Here is a 6,289-nt window from a genome sequence, read left to right as displayed (position 1 = left end):
TTGGCTCATTGAAAAGTCCTTTTGACAGACTATAACTGAAGAGTTTCTTAGACAAAAATAGAACAGGTATAAATATAGAAAATCTGTACTTACGAGTTATTAAGGTTGGTAAAAATTTATCTTACAAAAGGATTCTTAGCTTTCAGGATTTAATGGACAATAAAGTTCCAGTCAGTTGTAGTGATGCATTTTAAATGACTTTACTTACCAAAATAAGATATAAGGTAACTTTCTAGAAATTGCCTGTTATACAAGTCAGATGAAATTCCAATTAGCTGACTATATTTATTGCACATACAAAATCATGTTGCCATCTAGTGGTTGAGCTGATACTTCATTCAAATTATTCAATAAGTACTGATCAAATATCGACTGTATCAGGTACTATTCTAGATACCAAAAATAAGATTTCATTCCTACTCTTAACTAGTTCACAGTGTGAGGCTATAGGATCTGCAGATGCAAAAGTGAAGAAGAGCATTTTGTGAAACATCCCAGACAGTAATGACGTTTCAAATGGAAAAATAATTAATAGCAAATTCCCATCTGTCTCCACATTCTGTACAGGTAACTGTAAGCATGGATGTGATCCCTGTCTGTACGAGCCCCAGTGAAAGAGTCCCCTCCCTGGTTTCTGAAGTTGTAGTTCTGTTAGCTGAGTATTTGTAAGTCCTTTAGAGAAGCTGATTTTATTTCACCTTGGCCTTCTTGTCATCAAAATAATACAAACTGCTAAAGGAAACATTCCATTCTCAGACTTAAAAAGACACTACCATTAGGTATATCTCCATATTACCCACAGAGGGCAGTAGAATACATACATGGTAAGTCATTTATTACATCTATTGAACCCATACCAGATTTGATTTCATACTTGGTATATGTACTCACTCTGCCTTATTTGGCCAAATAATCTTACCGAATACAAAGTTTGAAATTTGAAATAAATTTCAAATCCACTCTATGCTAGCCCAAAATTTCATCTAAGACAACAGTTTGGGAAGTTTTCTAAATATGTAAGGATTCAGTGGCGGGCGGGGGGGGGGGGGCAGGGGGCGGGGAAGACAATCCATGAAGATCAGTGTTCAAAATTTACTACAAACTATACATTTATTTTCTTGTTTAGTCATGGTTTTATAACTGTCTTGTCATGACTTTTTTTTTCCGTCATAGAAAGTGACTCCTGTTCACAACTCAGTTTCCTAATGGTTTGGGATATGAAGCTTTTACTGCTGTGGCTAAATTAGCTTGTGACAGTCATCTGTGATGTGTAACCAAACACCTCTCTTTCTGGCAGTCTTCTATTTTGGTACCTCTATGTGAACAGATGTGGGAAGAGTTTGGTCTGGCGGAGTGGGTGGAATGGGGAGGGGCGAGGCGGGCGGGGTGGTTAGCGACTGCCGGGGGAACAGGCTCAACTCATCCCTGGCGCGCAGCTTTAGTGAAACTGGGCTGCCGCTCGCTGTAGGCACAGCACCCTACACATACCTGAGCAGGAGCGTGTTACAGGCGTAGCGCTTCTGCATTTGTGTCACAACAGGGCGTGGGGCCGACCTCAGGCTCTGGGAGTATCAGAGGCACCCCTGCTCTGGGATTTCAAGGCTCAGGTATTCGGAGTGGTATTTGCACCTATGTTTCAAGTTAGCACTACACTGCAATTGCCCGGGAAATGTTTCCTCCTTGAGCTCAACCAAAGAAACGGTGACACCAGGCCTATTGCGTCCAGTGGCAGGAGACAATTCCATGGTTCCCTTGAGTGGGGTGCTATTTGGATTCACGGATAGGCGTGAAGTTATGTAAAGTCCAGGTCCTTCGCGGAGGGGCCCGTCGGACCGCAGGCACGGAGAGGACCCTCGAGCTTTTGCTAGAGGCCCCCGGCTGGGCCACTGTGGCGACGGTGGCCTGCAGCGGGGTCCGCAGCGTCGCAGCACCGAGGTCCTGGGCAAAGTTCTGGCCCGTACGCGGACTCGAGCGGGGGTGGTTCCCCTCGCTAAGCGTCAGGGCGGTGCCGGGGGCGGGCCCGAGCGTGAGGGGTGGAAGCAGCACCCAATAAGAAAAGGGCTTGGCCAAGCAGGGGCGGGGCCTTCGGCCGGGCCTGCAGGGGCGGGACGTTGCCGCTCCACTCCGAGCGGGACAGACGAGACTTAGCACCTCCGCGGAGGAAAGGACGGGGACCTCGCAGCCCAGCCGGAGCGGCGACGTCGCGGCCCGCTCAGGGCAGGTAGGAGCGGGGTTGACGCGGGGCGGGATCCGAGGCCGGGGCTTCGCGAGCGGGCTGTGGGGCTGTCCTGCGGGCCAGGCGGGAGCGTGCTGGCGGAGGCGTCGGCCCTGGCCGGGCTGTCTCGGCACATCCCGGGCCTCGAGGGACGCGCGGGTGTCCGGTCTCACGGACGCCGGCCTTGGGGAGCTCCGCCTGTCGCACGCGGCGGTTTTGGCGGAGCCGGACTGAGAGTCGCCTCGCCACTCTCCTCCGGGGCGCAGGGGCCGTCGACGCGGCGGCGGCCGGGGGCCCTCGGTCCTCCAGGGGGACAAGAGAGGGAGCGCCCGGCTTATTAGGGGAAACTCGGGGCTTTGGCCAGATGAGCCAGTTTTACCGTCGACAGGCTGAGATGAGGAACTTGAAAGCATTTTTGGTGTTTGTGTGTTTTGATTCTTAACAGAATCTGACAAGCACAACGCTGAAAGTCAAGTAGGGTTTTGGTTTAAAAATCTGACAATGGAACATCTAAGAGCTTTTGAGTAATTAGGATGGCAGAAGATTAGATGATGAGTCAAGGGCTCGAGTCTTGGCCGGGACCCACAGACCAGCAGTGATACCGCGGCCAAAGTGACTTTTGTGGGCCTCCCTTTCCTTAGCTGTAGAATTGGGATGCTCAGGTCTGGGTGTATTCCAAGGGTGGAAGGAGATTAGAGTATTACACAAATATTAAGTATTGTTATTTGATTGTGCACCAGCCTCGTGCACATTGACTAATTGCCAGACATATAGTAGGAACTCTGTAGACCTTTACCCTAAAACTGGAGATTGACCTACAGTGTTTTACATAAAGTCCTAAGTCTCTGTTGACTGTGAAGGTAAACTCTTTAAGCCCATTTTTCCACAAAATCACCATTGTTTGAAGTGTGGTCCACGTTTAACTAATTACTAATGAATTTTTCTAGAATAGCACATGTTATCTGTAGAGTTATTGGATCATTTACTATGAAGCAGGCAAATAATCGACTTTGTTTTAGGTATATAGTTGTAGTTTAATTTACCTGGGAAAGTAAGCTGGCAGTGTTTCTTCAAATCAAGACTTTCATTTGTTTTTTTTAAGATTTAAGGTCTCCAAAACAAAATTAATGTTGCTTTTTCTGTACAGCCTTTATTTTAGACATTTGCAGTTTGTAACCAGCAGACTTACTGGGGTTACTTTTGGGCGTGTTCTGAATTAGTTTCCCAGGCAGAAACCAGGAAATGTAGTAATTGTGTCTCTTGGCCTTTTATTAATTTTTTGTGTGTTGAACGTGGCAGTGGATTTTTTTTTAATGCAGATATAAAGGAAGAATTTTTTTCTGATGTGACAATGGGCAGTTTTCTAAAGCTGGAAATTATATTTACAGATGAGAATTTTAGGTCACTACATACTGAGATGAAGTTAAATGGAGGAATAAAAGGGAAAGGACCTAGTGAATATAATTTTGTGTTGCTTTAAACGTTTTACATGCTTTAAAGGTTCAATGGGAGATGGATGTTTTGAAACTACTTTAAAACCCCAACTTTAAATATGTACTCCAAATATAAATTTTGCTGTGATTTATAACTTGTTGATATTAAAAGTCTTAAGCCTCACATTTGCATTATTTACTGAGCACCTGTTATATTTCAAGGCACAGTTTTAGCACTTACATTGTACAGAATTCAGGTATGGGCAGGATATAACTCTTATACCCTGGAGATTACACTATAACCAGTGGGCTAAAATAAGTACCAAGAAAGCTGTTTTTAAAACTGATAACGACATCCACCAGCATTAATTGGGACCTACTCTGAGCCAGGCAGTGTTCTAAATTCTTTACATGCATTAGCTTATTGAATCCTCACACAACACCATGAGGGGTATTATTATTATGAGCTTCTGGCTGAGAGACACAGAGAGGTTGAGTAACTTGCCCGTATCAAACAGCCTAGGTAGCAGAGGTAGGATTCAAACACACATTTGGGCTCCCCCAAAATCCTGATCTTAACCTCTATACTGAGTTTCAAATTCTCGGAGATACAAATGAAATGAATGGGTATTTAAAAGAGTTCTGTAAAGAAGGTCTTCAAAAAGAAGGAAAGAGAGACAGAGGGAGAGAAAAGAAACTGGTATTGCAAGATAGCAGATTGAAGGCATGTCCAAGCTACAATTTAATTATGCTTGGTATATAAGAGCATTTTTTTTCCCCTGGTGAATGACATGGGATCCTTTTTGTGTCTAGGTTCTCAGTCACTCAGTCACTACAATTATGGCATTATCTTAATAACATAAGAAGTGATTATTTTTCAATAAGTTTAAAATGTCAGTTCTTGGACCATAAGTTAAATGTTAGATTGAAGAAATGAAAATGCTTCCGTATCTTCAACCGACTTATAACCAGACATGTAAACAAGTCCCTACAATTACAGTGTAATTAGAGTTGAAACAGAGATACAGATAGAGCGTAATGGGAACATTGATGGGGGGAAATAATGCTATATATGATAGGGAGGAAGGTTAGAGAGAAGATAGCATATTTGAACTTGGCTTTGAAGGATGAGTAGGAGTTTGCGGAGTTGGGGAGGGAACAGAAGACAATGGCTGAAAATCAGGACTATTACGTGAAAGTATATGGTATGTTTGAGGGATGTGTTTGTTGCTGTTTGTTGTTCCTGGGGTCAGAGTGTAGAGTGATGAGTGGTTGGGCTAAAGGGGGTGGTGCCTGGAAATGAGCTGGGAAAAGAAGTTGCGGAGCTTGGATGCTCATCGCGTTCGGATCACTGAAACTGCTAGAAAGTAGGTTAAGTGCGGGATCTCAGTGCCTCTCATTTGGAATAGATTTGTCCAGTTTGGCAAAATTTAAAGGTGGTTTTAATGCTTTGAAGTACAGGCTATCTTATAAAACAGCATACAGCTTAGGTAAATAAAAAGCTATGACTCAGAAAAATAGAAAAAAGAAGTCCGCTGGTGCCATGTGGTGAAGAGCTTGTGCATCATGCTAAGGACTTTGGACTTGATTCTAAAAACAATGGAGAGCCTGTGAAGGACTTGAAGTAACTAGGGAAAATAATAAGGTGGTATGGTGTGGAGGCTGGATTGGATGGAAGGAGATGAATGAAGGGCTAGCCTATTGGAATAGATAAGAGAGGATGAGGGCCTGGAGTAGGAGAGGAGTAGAGGTGAAGAAGAGAGGACAGTGGAAGTGCAGCATTTACAGGGCTTAGAAACTGACTTCGAAGGTCAACAGAAAAGTACCCAACTTAGTTCCTAAGTGTGAGAACCTGTGGATAGAGGAACTTGTTTTATGTTTTTTTAATGTGAGAGGAAGATGACCATTTCAGTTTTGAGCATGTTGAGGGTGAAGTGTCTATGGAGCATTCAGGTGGAGATTTCAAGACAGAAAGGCAGGCCGAGATTGGCAGTTCAGATTCTGAGTTAGACGGTGGGAGGTAGAACAGATGGAGTTTCCCAGGGAGTGCACATGGAATTGGTGGAGAAGAGGGCCAAGGATAAATGATTCACTTTGAGTGGAAGGGACTGATTATTTATCTATTATTGATTTATTTATGCTGTTGTCTTATAAATTATGATTATAAATATCAATAAAATGTCCTTTAATGGAAGGTATAGCCACCTTTACAAATGAATCCTGTTTCTTTAAAATTTAATTTGGGTATCACTCATTTTTTTCCAAAAGAGTATTGCCCAAAGTATTATTGCAGTTTCTCTGTTTAATAAAAAAATAAAATAAAATAAACTTTATAGTAAATTCACAGCCACAGATCAAGAAAGTTGACCTCCCAGTTCTGTTACAGAATTATTTTTCCTCCACTGTACTTTCTGTTTACCTCGAATCAATGCTATGAAAGTTCATGGTGGTAGCTCTTGGAAGTCAGAGACGGTGTTTTTTTTTGTTTTGTTTTGGTTTTTTTTTAAAGAAATCTTTGCCTCCCATAAATTTAGATTTTTAGTAAATGCTTGCTAGTTGATTCATCTAAATAAACAATCTTATTCAACTTTGGCCTCCAATAGCTTAGCTGTTTCCAAAATTCGTTTTCATCTTCAAAGAA

The sequence above is a fragment of the Phyllostomus discolor genome, chromosome 14 (genome assembly GCF_004126475.2).
Source record: "Phyllostomus discolor isolate MPI-MPIP mPhyDis1 chromosome 14, mPhyDis1.pri.v3, whole genome shotgun sequence".
NCBI lineage: Eukaryota > Metazoa > Chordata > Mammalia > Chiroptera > Phyllostomidae > Phyllostomus > Phyllostomus discolor.
This window is presented reverse-complemented; position numbering follows the sequence as displayed.